Raw genomic sequence first — 18,557 nt, 5'->3', positions numbered from 1 at the left:
TATACTTCTACATTAGCAACAGATACAGAATCTCACTGCCCCTCCACAGGTCCAAGCCTAGCCGGAGGCACCATCACTGCTCACCTGGACCATGGTGACAGCCTCCTAACTCACCCTCTGTTCCACCATCATTGCCTTAGAGTCTGTTCTCTATGTGGCTGCCCTGGGGATCCTGTTCAAACACAAGTTAGATGAGTACTCCCCTGCTCTTATCCCACTTAGAATAACCACAAAGCCCTCCATAACCCCTACCATGACATGACCCCATGACCCACATGCCCTCATCCCAGGCTCTCCCCTCGCTCACTCAGCTCCAGCCTCACTGGCCTCCTCAGTATCTCCTGGGGCACACTTCTGCCCCAGGGATGTTGCACTGACCATTCCCTCTGCCCAGAACGTTCTTCCTACAGAGATCTACCTGGCTAAGTCGCTCACCTCCTTCAAGCCTTCACTCACCTCACATCTTCTTAATGAAGTCTACCCTGAGCATCCTGTCTTAAAGTTGCATCTCACCCACCCCAAACTACTGGTTCCCATTACCCTGATCTACCCTGTTCTTTCCATGACGTGTGCCATCTTCCAGTATGCTGTATGATGTGCTTTCTTATTGTTTCTGGTCTGCCTCCCCCACACTAGAATGGAAGCTCCATGACTTGTGTCTGTTTCATTCTTGAATGGATCTCAACACTAGAGCAGCGCTTGGACTGTAACAGTCCATCCGTCCATATTTAGTGAATGACTCAGCAGGCCTGAGCTTCCCCAGTGGCTCAAGCAGTAAAGAATCTGCCTGCAATGCAGGAGACTTGGGGTCGATCCCTGGGTCAGGAAGATCACCTGGAGAAGGGAATGGCTACCAACTCCAGTATTCTTGCCTGGAGAACCCCATGGACAGAGGAACCTGGCAGGCTACAGTCCATGGGGTTGGAAAGATTCGGACATGACTGAGCAAGCATGCCGCTTAGTGGGCTAACCACATCAGCATCCCACAGAGGAATCCCCCGACTTCAATCAACCATTCCCAACGCCCAACTCAGTTCTAACCAGGGCCAGCAGGAAATGAACCAGCTCCAGGCATTAATCAGGAGAAGGGGCTTCCACTGCCAGCTTAACTCACTTTCTGGCCTAGGAAAGTCACATCCCCTGTCCTAGATCCAGTCCCTCATCTGCTCAGTGGAGATATTCTCCTGTTCTCCCTGCCTTGAGACACACTGTAAGAGCAGTCACAGGGATATACATGTTTAAAGCCATTAAAATTGACCTCATCCACATTGGGCTTCCCTGGTGACTCAGATGGTAAAAAAAATCCACCTGCAATGCAGAAGACCCAGGTTCAATTCTTGGGTCAGGAAGATCCCCTGGAGGAGGAAATGGCAACCCACTCTAGTATTCTTGCCTAGAGAATCCCATGGACAGAGGAGCCTGGCAGGCCACAGTCCATGGGGCCGCACAGAGTCGGACAGGACTGAGTGACTAACCCTTCACTTCATCCACACTGTACACTCTGTGTCTGGGAGAGAGGCTCACAGGTGCTGTTCCTGGGGCCGAGAAAAGCAGACAGAGGCTCTGTCTTCCTGCTGATGTCACTGGGCCTCTCTTTAATGAGATTAAATATGGCCTATCACCCCACCCTCGTCTCACCCCTCTGGGGTTGAAATGACCTCAGTTAAGTTGACCTAATATCATTCCAGCAAGTTCTATCATCCTTTGAAACTGATAAACAAAATCTCAGAGGATAGTAAGTTTTCACCAGGTTTTCTTATCTCCTCTTTAAGCTCTGGAAGGCTGGGACCTATTTTCTTCCTCTCATGTATAACCATGGGGCTCCAAGAGCTGGTTACCAATTTGGTCAGCATTTGGGACCTTGAGTAGCTGCCCTCAGCCTGAGGAAAATGTGGAGAGAGCCAACACTGTGCCTGCCTCAAGCAACAAGTTTCTCCTTGGCGTTACAATGGATATTTATAAAACATTTCCCAGAACAAAATGCTTGTGCAAATACATCCCAGGAAATCCCAACAAGATCCCAGTGGGGCAGATATTCTGAGCTTCATCTATCAGACAAACTAAGGGGCAGAGTCTGGAACTCTGAGCTCCATCAGTCCTGCCCAGTATCCCATCTCTCGAAGCAGAGACACAGCCTCTGTTGGAAAACTTGAGCATGTTTTGCTCATTTTCAACACAGAATCTTTGCAGGAACACCACACCCCTCAAACTGGGCTCATTCCTCAAGATCCGGCCCAAAGTCCACCTTCTTCTGGAGGCTCTTCCTGCTGTCCCCAACCCAGAGTTAATTACACTGTGTTCCTGCCCATAGATTTGGCTGAACACATGCTGTCTTGCAACATCTCATACCATTGCTTTGTATGGGCAGGGGTGGGGGTGGGGATTTGGTCCTTAGGTCATTATTTAACTTTTCGTGTATATATCTCTTCTCTCCCCAACATGCCTATCAGCTCTAAGTAGGAATCACCTCCACTCATTCACTATTTCACTCAGGTTTTTCCTTTAAGAAATATTCCATGCCATCCTTGCGATAAATAGATGATCCACGATTGCTGCCCTCACAGAACTCATATTCCTTATTTATTCTTTGATAGTGATAGTGTTAGTCGCTCAGTTGTGTCCAACTCTTTGTGACCCCGTGGTCTGTCCATGGAATTCTCCAGGCAAGAATACTGGAGTGGGTTACCACTTCCTACTCCAGGCAATCTTCCCAACCCACGGTTTGAACCCAAGTCTCCTGAATTGCAGGAGATTCTTTACCATCTGAGCTACCAGGGAAGCCCATTTATTCTTTATGTCCCTGCTATGATTCCCCGTGGGACCTGATATAATTCACCTGTAACCAGCAGGCAGGAGTTAATAGTGACAGTCTCTGGCCAGCAAGTTCCAGCTGCATGTGTCTCTTTTATCTGGTCATAGCCTAGTGAAGACTATTTTTAAGTAGAAAAGCAGGAAGGACCACAGAGATGGGGCCTGAGCAGGGCTGCCTCTGGGCAGCAAGCCTAGAAGGGAATTCCTTCTGGTCAGAGACATCTCTGACCACAAAAGAGTCAGAGTTCGTGGGTCCTGAAGAGGCCTTTAGCCACAACAAAAGCACTCGCATGGCCCAGACGGGTAAACTGTGGTACCCAGCAGGCTTGTGGCTGATCCACTGCAAGACTCCCAGCACAGTGTTCTTTCCCTAGGACCCCCTGAGGTATAATTTCCTGAGAAAGGGAAAGATTTATTTTCCCACTGAGCTATTGGAAGTCACTCTGGCACACTCTGGTAGCTGGAAAGAGGAGTGGGGAGACCAATTCACAACAGCGGCTTCCGTTACTTTTAAATAGGCTGGAAAACACTTGAGCTCTGCTTCTGAGCGTCTCCTCCATACCCAGCACTGGGCATGGGACGGGGAGTGGGCTGACTGTACTCCAGGAAATCACACAGGACGATCAGCTGCTCGGCAGGTGTGGCCAATGGGCCCCTTGATAGGAGCGAGACCTGTGAGGGAGAGGGGCTGAGCTGGACTGGAGCTCTGCCCTCCCTGGAAGCCCTCTGGCCCTCTCCGAGCTCTGTGCGGGGCGGGTGGAGGTGTGTCTGCCCCGCCTGCCAGAGCACATGTTTGAGGACTAACTGAAACACCCGAGGAGGAAGTGCCCGTCCCGGAACAGACACTCAGTTCATTCTCACTCATTCAGAAGGCTGTCTGCATTATTCCCAACCACCTCCTTTGTTTCCCAAATCCCAGCAAAAGCATCCTGGCTTGTCTTTCTGAAGCAGGAATCGGTGAGTGCGTGTGACCCCAACTGCTTCCTCCAGGGGCCATGGTCCTGATGCTCCTTCTCATCCAACCACCCTCGGAATGGGTATTTTGGGCTCACCACTTGATGCCTGAAGCCAACGTGCTTCCTTTCCCTGTTCCTAACTTTTCTTACCTGTAGAAAGGGACTGCTCATGAAATAGGGAAAAACAAATCTGACTCCATATTGGAAGTTTCTTTCACTTTAACCTTTCTGTTGAATTGCTTTTGCTACTAAAGGGATGTTGCCTGTAGCTTAAAGTATACATAACTGCCCATCTCTGGGAACCCTGCGGGCTTCCCTGGTGGCTCAGTGGTAAAAAAAAAAAAAAAAAATCTACCTGTTAATGCAGGAGACACGGGTTCAATTCCTGAATAGGGAAGATTCCATTGGAGAAGGAAATGGCTATTCAATCCAATATTCCTGCCTGGGAAATCCCATAGACAGAGGATCTTGGCAAGCTAGAGTCCATGGGAGTCAGAGTCAGACACGACTTAGCCAGTAAACAATAACAAGGAACTGTGCCAAGAAATACCTAAGCGTTAAGCTAAGATACCTTTGCTTAGCTCATAGGAAACCCCCTGACCACACCCACCTGTGAATGGCTGCAGGCAAGAAGAAATAATACATTCCCTCTGGAGTCTGACCAGAACCAGGAAATACACGCAACAGCTTATCACCTTCTTTTTACTTTACCTCCTTACCTCCCCCTCTTTGTTCTATTTAAGAAACAAACAAACAAACTAGCATCCAAACCTGGGCAAGATGGTTCTTTGTGACTCTAGTCCACCATCTTCTTGTCTGCTGTCTTTCTGAATAAAATTGCTATTCTGGGCCCAACAACTCATCTCTCCATTGATTGGCCTGTTGTGCAGTAAGCAGGATGAGCTTGGACTCAGTAACACCAGACTTACTCCCATGAGGGTATGGGCTCCACTGAGACCCTGCAAGTACACATTCCAGTGGGTCCCACTGGACACATGCTCCTGATTCCCTTCCCTCTCCTTTCTGGAGCGGGCTATTCTTCAGAGAGGGTGGGGAAGGACCTAGGGGCTGGGCGAGAACCTCTTGTCCTTGGCTACCCCACTCTCTTCCCACCCCTGTCTACACCCTTAGTACAGGAAATTCCTTCACTGCTCCAGCCATCAGAGACACACGCAACGAGGGCCAGCTGCTGCTACCACCACCATTCCAGCCCAAGAGGTAGAAGACATGTGTGAGACACTCTCCTTTTATAAAAGAGGGCAATGGTGGGAGGGTTGCTGCAGGGACCCAGCTATAGAAGACAAGCCACCTCCCTCCTCCCCACTCTGCTTCCACTTTTGAGTGTGGAGAAGTCTAAAGACATATTGAAGTTAGATCTGGATATAGCCTTGAAGGAGTTTCCCTGGTAGCTCAGCTGCTAAAGAATCTGTCTGGCAATGCAGGAGACCCCAGTTCAATTCCTGGATCGAGAAGTTCCCCTGAAGAACTTCCCCTGGAGAACTGAAGGGATACCCACTCCAGTATTCTTGGCCTTCCCTGGTGACTCAGATGGTAAAGAATCCACCTGCAATGCGGAAGACCAGTGTTCGATCCCTGGTCTGGTTGGGAAGAGCCCCTGGAGGAGGGCATGACAACCCATTCCAGTATTCTTGCCTGGAGAATCCCCATCGACAGAGGAGCCTGGTGGGCTACAGTCCATGGAGTTGCAGAGTCGGACATGAATGAGCGACTGAACACAGCACAGCACATAGCCTTAAGATGATTTGTTCCATGACTTCCAAACACTTAAAGTTTTTACTTACTTGGGTAAAATTTTAACCGATTCACCTCCCTAAAATTGTGTATGCAGATTTTTTTCCTATGAAAGATCTAGTGTAACCTTTTCTTTCTTTTTTAAAACATTATTCATTTCTTTACCTGGCTGCATCGGGTCTCAGTTGCAGCACACAGGATCTTTGCTGTGGTGCACAGACTCTCTAGTGGTGGCACATGGGCTTAGTTGCTCCCTGGCATGTGGAATCTAATTCCCTGACCAGGGATCAAACCCATGTCCCTGCATTGCAAGGCACATTCTCAACCACTAGACCACCAAGGAAGTGCCAACCTTTCTTTTCTAGATGGGGAAACAGAGTCCTTGGAGTGGATGTGGCCTCTTGACAGTCACTCAGGAGTTGGTGGAGACGGAACTAGAGCCCGAGTCCCCTAACGCAGACTCTTCCCACCAGGCTCCACGCTAAAGGGGTGATTACAAACCCTGAGGCTGGGCTCTGTATCTCAGACACAGGCAGGAAGAAGGCAGGGTGGAGTGCATGTGGCCTAAGTGGGAAAAGAATCCAGGAACTCGGTAAATTTATGTCTTAATCCCATTTCCTAAGAACTGGTTCTTGGAACAAGGTCAGTATTTATAACTCAAACTTTTGTTGGAGGTAATTAAAATATTATTTTTGCCTTTTGTTTTTAAGAAGTGCCAAGAACCATTAGGCTTTGGGAATCCCAGAGGGAGGAAATGTGGGCCTCAAACATCAGGCCATGAAGGATGTCTGTCTCTGGTTTCCACTGTGAGTTGTGGCTTGAGACCTTCCGCAGAGTAGACTTGCCTGGCCTTCCCTGCTTTCTCCACCTTGCCTTGCCTTTCTTTTCTTCCCTCCCTCTCCTTCCTTTAACCCTATCTAGTTTACACCCACAGAAATCACATGAATGACAAGGCCTTACTTTAGGGCAGCAGCCCCAAGCCGTCCCCAAGGACACTGGTTCTGCTAGAGAAGAAGTGGAGTATCTGACAATTCAGCGCACATCGGCATACTGCAGGCTCCATCTGGACTGAACATATCCTGGTCAGTTGACAAGAAGGCTTGCCTCTCTGCAGGCTTTGTGTTCACCTGAACCTATGCCTTTGATCCTTGAGATGAAGAGGGCTCAGGGCCATTGGCAGCATGACATAGTTGGGAAAATCTCTGGACAGACTCAGGACCCTGGTTTTAGCACCAAGGATATGATAGCTCTCCTCCTTGTATCTCCACCTGGTGAACTCCTACCCCACCTCAAGGGTCACCACAAACGTTCCCCTCCCCAGCCCACTCCTCCCCAAGAGAAGAGCTTACTTAGTTCTCTCCTCCAGTTCTCACTGGACTTTACTTTTGTTCTGTCGACACACAATGTTGAATGGTACATTCTGGTGTGTGTGAGAGAGATGAGCTCTGCAATCAGATGTCATGTGTACATACACAAACAAATACCACTAACGGTATCACCTGTGAAAAGCGAGACCTTTCTGTTATTGAAGGAGAATTTCATGGGAATTTCAGTTCAGTTCAGTTCAGTCACTCAGTTGTGTCCGACTCTTTGCGACCCCATGAACCACAGCACGCCAGGCCTCCCTGTCCATCACCAACTCCCGGAGTTCACTCAAACTCATGTCCATCGAGTCGGGGATGCCATCCAGCCATCTCATTCTCTGTCGTCCCCGTCTCCTCCCGCCCCCAATCCTTCCCAGCATCAGAGTCTTTTCCAGTGAGTCAACTCGTTGCATGAGGTTTTTTTTTTAACAAATTAATTTATGTCATATATTGCTCTTACTGACTTACCGGGAAAGAATAATAACCATCTTGATATGTATCCCACCCACTGGAAGTTAACTCAGTTTTCTTCCTATGGTCAGTAAGCAGTCTCCAGTCCCTTAAGAAGCAATAAACAATTCTTCCTGTTTCTGGGTCTGAGAGGAAGTTGAGTGTGCTGGGAGGGAACCCTGGTGTGAGAATGGGCTGCCCCTCTACAACCTCTAAATAGGACTCTTATGTTTAGCTGGAGGCAGTTAAACCAGATTACCCAGGAGGGGAGGAGAATGGGTCTGGTGCTGTAAGACAGAGGTAAATGTGTTTTTAGGTGAAGAGCATTTGTCTTTAGAAAGAGTACACCGCACAGCACAGATCACTGAACACAGTGTCTTCCTGAAATAACACAGCTGACTCATTCCCACACTAGCATTGACAGAGACATCTTTTAAACATCTGAGACTCAGGGTGATGTGGGGGTGCTATCGTCCCCGGGTGGGGATTCCAAGCTCCCTGCACACAGGGCCGGGAGGGCCAGGCCTGCATCTTGTGTCACCAGGAGCAACAGCTACCATGGCAACTAGAGGCTGCAAAACCCCCTTTTAAGAATGCTAAGTCCCTAGAGGGCCTTTCGTTAACCCAAGGGAGAGGAAAAAATAAGGATATGATTATATAAGGATATGAAGGATATGACTATACAGGATACACTCCTCCTACTTAAGGAGGGTCCAAAATAATTCCATTTCCTTTTAATAAAAACAAGCCATGCATGTAGTGAAAACTGCAAAAGCACAAGAGAACAGGCAAGGAGAGGAATAAACATCCCTCCCACCTCAGCTGCTGGTCTCACTTTCCACAGGTGATGCTATGAGTGGTGTTGGTGGTATACACATGCCATCTGATTACACAGCTGCCACACACACACACACACACGTGCGCCAGAACATACTGCTCTGTACTTTGCCTTCTGTCATCTGCTTTGAAGACTGTTCTTTGTCAGCTCACTCAGTGCCACTTGGTCTTTTTAATGACTGAAATTTCTGGTCCCCTTTCAATGCATTCAACCTGACTTAGACACCACCAGGAGTGTGACATTAATTGCAGCTGAGTGTCATGGTACAACTTCATTCCTGTACTTATGTAGGTATTTAATATCCCACGCAATACCAAGATTTCTTTCTGCATCTCTATCCCTCCTAAGAAGTGAGCCCACCAACAGCAAGGGCTGAGATGGACAGTGGTTTAGCAGTGGCCCAGGAATGTGGGGGTGGGGTGGGTAGGGACAACCATGAAGCAGACTCAGAGAGAGCTCCTTTGCAGTGATACAAAAGCTCCATATCGCGATTGTCATGATGGGAACAAATCTATATGTGTGATACACAGAACTACACACACACACTCTTACATACGCACCATGAACACACACAGATGAACATACATGTGAAAACTGTGTGGCTGTGCCTATGTCACTTTCCTGGATTTAATATTACACTGTGGTTTTATTCCAGATATTGCCACTGGGGAAAGCTGTGTGAAGGGCACTTGGGGTCTTTCTGTACCACATTTGCAACTTCCCGTGAATCTATAATTATTTCAAGGTGAAAAGCTAAAAGGTCGGGGTCTGTGACATCCTGGCATTCTATTCCCAGGTTCTGGTACAAGCCCTGGCACAGAGAGGCACTGAAGGAGTGGACAGTCTCTCCTTTCTGGGCTTCTGTACAGTGAGGCCCCTGAACTAAACGATCTTCACATTTCCAGTCTCCATGTCCTGTCCTGTGCAGGCAGCATATAGTCCTGCCTTGGAATCAGTCAACAGAGCCTTTCTAAGCACCGACCGCCACACTCCCCCTGCTCTCCCTCTCACCCCACAGCCCCCTTGGGCAGAGACCCCATACATCTCCAGCAGAATACAGAGTGACTAAAATAGAAGGTGCAGCACTTTTTGAAAAATTATATTCCTGAATACCTCTGACATGAGCAGTGGAAGAATGTGTCAGATGTGTGTAGCTAAGCCTGGTTTGCTCTACTGGCTGAAAACACACAACCAAGTAAAAGAATTGTGTGATAATTAAGTCTAGGGTCTCTGGGCTCTCAGGCTCACCTTCCCCCACATGAGGTTGCCTTTCCATTACCTCTATCAACCGAGCTGGACTTGCTGGGATTTACAGGAGACACTGGCATGTCGTGGACAGTGTTGGTGCTGTACTCTGACCACCTTGCATTCCTGGGCCCCTGCCCTCCTCCCACTGTAGACCCTCACCTCTCCTGGGGGAAATTGCCCTCGGCTGCTGGAGTGGCCCCATGTTAAAGTGAAGAATTCAGGGCATTCCTGGAAGTAGGTGTCCTCCTCCTCTTCTCCCAGTGGGTGGTGGGCGGCAGCATGAGAGCCCAGCTCAGCCTAGGACGTCTGAAGTGTTCTTCACACTCCAGGCTACCGTGTGGGACTGGCAGAAGCTGCCCTCATAGGCCTTTGTCTGAGGGTCCCCAGGGTTTGTCCTGCTTCCCTATCCCCTTACCTGTGTCCTCTGGGAGCTTAATACAAATTCATGCCTCACTATCTGCTTTGGGACAACCCATCTGAGCAATGCCATCCCTCAACAGTTCTAGCCATTGAGACCTGCCTCAGTGCCGCCCCTAAAGGAAGGGAGGTTGTTCCTCCCAGGCTGAAGTTTGGTGAGGAAACGATGGTTAGAGGAGCTGAAAACAAGGCCTAAGAAGGAAGAGGTAGTAGTTATTCCTTCAAAGCTGACAGCAACTACAAATGTAACCTGCTGTTGACAAACTATGACCCAGTAAGAGATCTGGGACCCTCTAGAAGACCTAGGAAGAGGAACCACAGTCTGCCTCTCTACATGAAGCTGGCCTGTCCACCTTTGTCCCGCATTCTCCATTTTATCTTCCACTCCCCTCCCTGACGCCCCCCAGCTCTAGGCACAGGGCTGTCTTCAGACTCCATGATTTAAAAAGTGCTATTAAGGCAAGAGTACATACAATAAACTACAAATATTTCAAATGTGTAATTTGATATGTTTTGACCTATATATAGATGAAGACAGTGAACATATCCATCACCCCCCAAAGTGCCCACTGATGGTGAATCTTAAATCAGTGTCAGGAACACACAGCAATGTGGGAGTAGCCCCCGTGAGTGTGCGGGGACACGGGCCCCAGGCGGCATCCTGATCACACTGTTCCTGAAGGTGAATTTGCTGTGTTCCAGCCACCGGTTTCCTTTTGGTGTGTGATGACTCTTACACCAGTTTTCTAACTACTCTATTGATTCTGTTAATGTACCAATAGTCTTCTGATCAGTGTTACTTAAGTTACCCAGAGCTGGTATCTGCTGCTCATAACCTAAAACCTCCTTGATAGACAGATGGTGGGGGAAGATGGAGATTGTAAACAGATCACTGGATGAGAGTTCTAGGCAGGGGCTGCTCTAGGGCCCTTCAAATCCATCAAGACAGGATGCTCCAGAAGGTTGCCTCCCACCTAGTGGCCAGCTCCTCTATGGGCCCTTTAAAGATCTCAAGAGGGGCCACTTAGGACCAAGACCAGATACACAGCTCATTTCTCCCAACGGACCTCTGCTCTCACATGGGAGCTTCTGGGGACAACAGACTACCCTGCCCCTGCCTGCTAATGCAATACTAAGACAACCGCTCAGTAATGATTGAGGCAGATCAGAGGGGAAGTTGGGAGTACAGCCTTTCAGATTGGCGTGCCTAATTTCTCAATCCTGGCTCTGTTATTTTAATCGTATGTACTCAGGCCTCCATTTCCTCATCTGCAAAATATAATAAAACCCACCTCAACTGCCTGGAGAATTCCACGGACAGAGGAACCCTGTCCACGGGGTTGCAAAGGGTCGGACACATCTGAGCGACTAACGCACACACACACACAGACTGTGCTGAGGTTTAATGAGATGATCCACACACAGTGAGTGTTTGGCTGTGTGGCTGATTGTAACAAAAGTACCTGTTGTTTTGGCAGGCAGGGTAAGACATGCAGAAACAGAAACAACTTTCACAAGGGAAGAAGTGTGTTATACTCACAGATCCCAGAAACAGGAGGCATGCCACACCTTGCGGGTCTACATGGCGAGACACCAGGGCCCAGTCAGAAGGCAGAGACAGGAGAGGAAACTGGGGAAGAGCCTTTACTGCAGCTTCCATGGAGAGATGGGTAAGGCAGGGTATGCAGTCTTAGGACCGGTTTTTACAATAATCCCAGCAGGCTCTGGGGCACAGGGGCTTTCCTGAGCTGTCTGGTACTTGACCCTGGAATGATTAGGGCAGGAAAATAGAGGCAGCAATCCCTCTGTCACCAAAGGGCAACATGAGGACATCTGTGAGGCCAGGGAGGCTGTTAGCACTGAAAGTCATCGCCCAAGAGGCTCAGTCCTCTCTGTGGATCTGGAGGCACCGTGGGGCCATGGTCTAGAGACAGAAGCAGCACGAGTCAAAGGGCCTGCAAGGCTGTGTAAGAGGGAAAAAGAAGCTGGCCGTGTGTGTGCATATGCGCGTGTGTGTGCATATGCCTGTGTGTGTTGAGAGGAGGTAGGTGGGCAGGTAGCTTTGGAAGCAGTTGAATTATATTGTCAAGAACATATTTTTTAAATCCTTACCCCACTGTATTTGCCTGAAGAAAATGTCTGATTTGTACATTCTGCAGGATCCCACACATGGGCGTTGTTGGTCAACAGCAAACTTACCTGATAATGATCTGCATCATTATTTCCTGGGGTTTCTCTTGTCTTGATGGAGGCTTGCCACCTTAACCAAAATAGATGTGCTCTTTCTCTGTTCTTCCCGTGTGTGAGCCTCACTTCCCCACATCATCAAGCAGGCTGCTGAGAGCCAACTTGGGCTTGCCTGGACCTGCCTTTTATCACCATTCATCTGGACTGGGACAGAGCTTTCAGGCTCAAGCAAAACCACTGCTTACATCCTCATCGACTGAGCAAAATCAATGAAGGGGTCTTGAAGCCAAATAGGAAGTGAGAAGTGAAATATTTCCTGCATATCACTAAAGAAGAATGTTACAGTCATTGGTGCTTCCAAGCCTCCACCATGAGCTGGTGAGCCCTGAGAAAAATCAGGATGTGAAAACACAGGATACTGGCCTTACATAGCTGAGAAATCAAAAGAACAGTTTCAGTGAGCCCAGACACTTGCATCTTCCCACACATTGGAAAAGTGCTAAATTCCTTAACTTGGGATATCTCAGTTCAGTTCAGTCACTTGGTCGTGTCCGACTCTTTCCGATCCCATGAATCACAGCATGCCAGGCTTCCCTGTCCATCACCAACTCCTGGAGTTCACTCAAACTCTTGTCCATTGAGTTGGTGATGCCATCCAGCCATCTCATTATCCGTCGTCCCCGTCTCCTCCCACCCCCAATCCCTCCCAGCATCAGAGTCTTTTCCAGTGAGTCAACTCATCGCATAAGGTGGCCAAAGTATTGGAGTTTCAGCTTTAGCATCAGTCCTTCCAATGAACACCCAGGATTGATCTCCTCTAGAATGGACTGGTTGGATCTCCTTGCAGGAGTCTTCTCCAGCACCATAGTTCAAAAGCATCAATTCTTCGGCGATCAGCTTTCTTCACAGTCCAACTCTCACATCCATACATGACCATGGGAAAAACCATAGCCTTGACTAGACAGACCTTGGTTGGCAAAGTAATGTCTCTGCTTTTTAACATGCTATCTAGGTTGGTAATAACTTTCCTTCCAAGGAGCAAGCGTCTTTTAATTTCCTGGCTGCAATCAGCATCCGCAGTGATTTTGGAGCTCCCAAAAATAAAGTCTGACACTGTTTCCATGTTTCCCCATCTATTTCCCATGAAGTGATGGGACCAGATGCCATGATCTTCGTTTCCTGAATGTTGAGCTTCAAGCCAACTTTTTCACTCTCCTCTTTCACTTTCATCAAGAGGCCTTTGAGTTCCTCTTCACTTTCTGCCATAAGGGTGGTGTCATCTGCATATCTGAGGTGATTGATATTTCTCCCGGCAATCTTGATTCCAGCTTGTGCTTCCTCCAGCCCAGCGTTCCTCATGATGTACTCTGCATATAAATTAAATAAGCAGGGTGACAATATACAACCTTGACACACTCCTTCCCAGTTTGGAGCCAGTCTATTGTTCCATGTCCAGTTCTAACTGTTGCTTCCTGACCTGCATACAGGTTTCTCAAGAGGCAGGTCAGGTGGTCTGGTATTCCCATCTCTTTCAGAATGTTCCACAGTTTATTGTGATCCACACAGTCAAAGGCTTTGGCATAGTCGATGAAGCAGAAATAGATGCTTTTCTGGAACTCTCTTGCTTTCTCCATGAACCAGTGGATGTTGGCAATTTGATCTCTGGTGCCTCTGCCTTTTCTAAAACCTGCTTAAACATCTGGAAGTTCACGGTTCACATACTGCTGAAGCCTGGCTTGGAGAATTTTGAGCATGACTTTACTAGCATGTGAGATGAGTGCAATTGTGTGGTAGTTTGAGCATTCTTTGACATTCCCTTTCTTTGGGATTGGAATGAAGACTGACCTCTTCCAGTCCTGTGGCCACTGCTGAGTTTTCCAAATCGGCTGGCATATTGAGTGCAGCACTTTCACAGCATCATCTTTCAGGATTTGAAATAGCTCAATTGGAATTCCATCGCCTCCACTAGCTTTGTTCGTAGTGATGCTTTCTAAGGCCCACTTGACTTCACATTCCAAGATGTCTGGCTCCAGGTGAGTGATCACGCCATCGTGATTATCTTGGTTGTGAAGATATTTTTTGTACAGTTCTTCTGTGTATTCTTGCCACCTCTTCTTAATATCTTCTGCTTCTGTTGCTGCTGCTGCTGCTGCTGCTGCTGCTAAGTCACTTCAGTTGTGTCCGACTCTGTGTGACCCCATAGACGGAAGCCCACTAGGCTCCCCCGTCCCTGGGATTCTCCAGGCAAGAACACTGGAGTGGGTTGCCATTTCCTTCTCCAATGTGTGAAAGTGAAAAGTGAAAGTGAATTCGCTCAGTCGTGTCCGACCCCTAGCGACCCCATGGACTGCAGCCTACCAGGCTCCTCCATCCATGGGATCCTCCAGGCAAGAGTACTGGAGTGGCTTGCCATTGCCTTCTCCGCTGCTTCTGTTAGGTCCATACAATTTCTGTCCTTTATCGAGCCCATCTTTGCATGAAATGTTCCCATGGTATCTCTAATTTTCTTGAAAAGATCTCGTTTTTCCTATTCTGTTGTTTTCCTCTATTTCTTTGCACTGAGGAAGGCTTTCTTATCTCTCCTAGCTATTCTTTGGAACTCTGCATTCAGATGCTTATATCTGTCCTTTTCTCCTTTGCTTTTGGCTTCTCTTCTTTTCACAGCTATTTGTAAGGCCTCCTCAGACAGCCATTTTGCTTTTTTGCATTTCTTTTCCATGGGGATGGTCTTGGTCCCTGTCTCCTGTACAATGTCATGAACCTCCGTCCAGAGTTCATCAGGCACTCTATCTATCAGATCTAGTCCCTTAAATCTATTTCTTACTTCCACTGTATAATCATAAGAGATTTGATTTAGGTCATATCTGAATGGTCTAGTAGTTTTCCCTACTTTCTTCAATTTAAGTCTGAATTTGGCAATAAGGAGTTCATGATCTGAGCCACAGTCAGCTCCTGGTCTTGTTTTTGCTAACTGTATAGAGTGTATCCATCTTTGGCTGAAAAGAATACAATCAATCTGGTTTTGGTGTTGACCATCTGGTGATGTCCATGTGTAGAGTCTTCTCTTGTGTTGTTGTGTTTGCTATGACCAGTGCGTTCTCTTGAAAAACTCTATTAGCCTTTGCCCTGCTTCTTTCCGTGCTCCAAGACCAAATTTGCCTGTTACTCCAGGTGTTTCTTGACTTCCTACTTTTGCATTCCAGTCCCCTATAATGAAAAGGACATCTTTTCTGGGTGTTAGTTCTGAAAGGTCTTGTAGGTCTTCATAGAACCGTTCAACTTCGGCTTCTTCAGCATTACTGGTTGGGGCATAGACTTGGATTACTGTAATATTGAATGGTTTGCCTTGGAAACGAACAGAAATCATGTAGTTTTCTTTAATTAACAGCAATCTTTTGATGTTCTGACTACCTGCCCTTTGTTGCAAAACTCATGACTCCTTCCTTCACCTCCTTGGAGCAGCTTCTCAGATTTATCTGAAACACTGTCTCTCGGGGTACAGTCGAAATTTTGCCTCAGATAAAACTTAATTCACAGCTCTCATGTTCTATATTTTTTTTAATTTAACAGAAGTGAAAGGACCCCCTTTTGGCCTCTTGAGGCTGAACCGTCCCGGCTATAAGGAGACCAGGACTTTCTCAGTTTAGCACTGAACGTTTTGTGCCTTGCAAAACCCCTGGCCCCAAGCAATCTGGGTCAGTTGGTCCCCTGAGCTGGACACTGGTGGTGCTTGCCCTCAAATCTTCTGCACAGGGCTTCTGAGGGTGACTGGTGGGGAGCAGAGCCTCCTGTGGGGCCTGCTGGGACTGTACCAGGTGTCCCAGGCACAAGGCCTACTCACAGCACCCCATCTGTTAGCTCTTGGTTCCAACAGCAGGTTTGATTTCTCAGAAGTCTGGGTTAGATCCCACCAGCTGGAGAGACTGAAAGGGCCACCAAGAGACCAGAAGATCATCCTGGTGGAACGACATGATGTCAGTAAGGAAACAAACTGAACGAGGTTCTGTTGAAAGGGGAGATCTTGGCTTGAGACAAGCAATGTGACAGGATGCTCCAGGAGACAGGAGGCTTGTACGTGTGCAATAAAGGAAGACGGGAACATACTCCCTCCCCCCGTGGCTAGGAGCTTATCAGACAGCTGCATGCTCAGGCATTGGTCCATGAGCCAAGACTAACAAATAACACTTACCAGCAGACACAGGGCACTGCTAAAGTAAGATGGGAATGCTGGAAAGACTCTGGTTCCTGTAGAAAAATGAAAATGTCAGTTAAGAATTTGAAAGCAAGATGACAAAGATAAGGAAGATGGGCCTGAAAGGGATTCAGAAGCAAGTGAGGAAAGCCCAGCCTGGTTTGATCTAAGTGAACAGAGGATCAGGAAGAGAGAACAGTGAGAAGGTAAGGCCCTGAGTCTTGGAGAGGGACGTCCCCACCAAGGGGAGGGGCGACTCACCAAGAACCAGATGCCCACCTGATTGAAGCATAGCCCCAGTATAAAACTTTACAGTTAGCAAAAACCTTCACAAGCATGTGATTATTTGATCTGATCTTCACAGTGACCCTGTGATGCAAAAAAGCAGTGGTCACCCCACTTTATGGGGTCAAGAGCTGTACTCCCATAGCAGCAGCAGTGAGCCTTCTGAGAACTCAAATGCAGACAGATGAAGTGGCGAGATCACCGGTCACCTTGGCCACCAGCATGCCAGCTCACATCTTACATTACATCGTGATGATGCTGGTCCAAACTGCCCGGATGTTCCGTCCTCTTCTGCAAGTCTCAAAAATCCACCCTGTGCTGTCCTTTATCCCTACAGTAAAAACATAATCACCTGAAGCATGGATAGCTAGGGTTTGTGGAAGAATAGGGAATAGTTGGAAGAAAACGAAAAGCAAGAGGCTCACTTCAGCCAAAAAATCAATAAGGGTCTGGAAGCCAAGCAGAGGACACGCTCTCAGCCTTCATGTCAGCAGATATCTACAGATTAACTGGAAGCTGGCTATGAGACAGATCCTGTACAGACACAGAAATAAGTGAGACACATGTCCTAACTGTGAGAATCTTCCTGTTCAGAAGGGAGGCAGGCCCAAAATGGGTACTGAGCAATAATCGTGGCTAAGATGATATCTAATGTCTGCTGAGTGTGAACCCATACTGGCTCAATACTTGGCGTCATCTCACTCACCGGTCTCTACAACTCGGTGGGACAGCAGTGTGATCAGATGAAACTGGGCATGTGAGATGCTGGGCCTGGACAATAGTGAGCAGATGATAAATGCTAGCTGTGGTTTAAAATAACTAATGCCCCGGTTTTAGAGGAGAGAGAAATAAGGCTTAAAGGGGTTAAAATGATAGGCCCAGGATCCCACACTCTGTCTTGTTTGATTCCTTAATCTTGACCATTGATTCCAATAGTTCCTTTGTTAAAATTTTTTATTTTATATTGAAATATAGTTATTAACAATGTATTAGTTTCAAGTATACAGCAAAGTGATTCAGTTAGGCATTCATGTGTAATTATTCTTTTTCAAATTCTTTCCCCATTTAGGTTGTTACATGATACTGAGCAGAAACCTGCTATACAGTAGGTCCTTGTTGGCTATCTATTTTTAAATATAGCAGTCCTGATATCAGTGATTCTTAAGTTTGCTTGTTAAAAACACAGCTTCTTGGGCCCTCCTGTTGGAGGTTTAGATTTCGTCAGGTTGATGGTGGCAGGGAGGTCATGATGACAAGAAGGAAGTATAACTGGTGTTTAGGAGCCAGAGCTTTGGTCTGAGAACAAACTCTGCTCCTTACTAGCCCTGTGACCTTGCTTAATCTCACCAAGACTCAGTTTCTTGGTCTGTAAAATGGGGTCTATAATATAGGAGTCTGTAATGTTATCCATTATGCTAATAAACACTCAAGGCACTTTAATAAAATGGTTGAGAGCATGAACTCCAGAGTCAAACTGCTCAAATTCAAATCTGGCTTCACCACTTGCCATCTCTGTTGTTTATTCGCTAAGTTGTGTCTTATTCTTCTGCAACACCATGGACTGTAGCCTGCCAGGCTCCTCTGTCCATGGGATTTCCCAAGCAAGAATATTGGAGTAGGTTGCCATTTCCTTCTCCAGGGAATCTTCCCAACCCAAAGACTGAACCTTCATCTCCTGCATTGGCAGGCAGATTCTTTACCACTGAGCCACCAGGGAAGCCCACCTGTGCTTTTCTGTGCCTCAGCTTCTTCATCTATGGGAGGAAGGTGATATTATTATCTCCTTAAAAGGGCTGTTCAGTTTGAAAGCTTTCATATTTGTAAAGTTTAGAACAGGGCCTGGTGAGCAGGAAGGACCAGTGTAAGCTGCTGCTATCATTAATATTGTTTTCACCATCATCACCATCTTGGCAAGAGGAAAGAGAATTTAATTAAGGCAGTGGTAGTAGGACTAGATAAGAAACAACATGGGCACAGAATTCAAAAGATGAGCTTCAAGGAGCAGCAAGAATAAGAAAAGGAGAATGTGCTGACCTCATTTCCAAACTGGTGGTGGG

This window comes from Moschus berezovskii, chromosome 9 (genome assembly GCF_049115385.1).
Source record: "Moschus berezovskii isolate FMDL1 chromosome 9, NW_MosBer_1.0, whole genome shotgun sequence".
In the NCBI taxonomy this organism is placed as follows: Eukaryota; Metazoa; Chordata; class Mammalia; order Artiodactyla; family Moschidae; genus Moschus; species Moschus berezovskii.
This window is presented reverse-complemented; position numbering follows the sequence as displayed.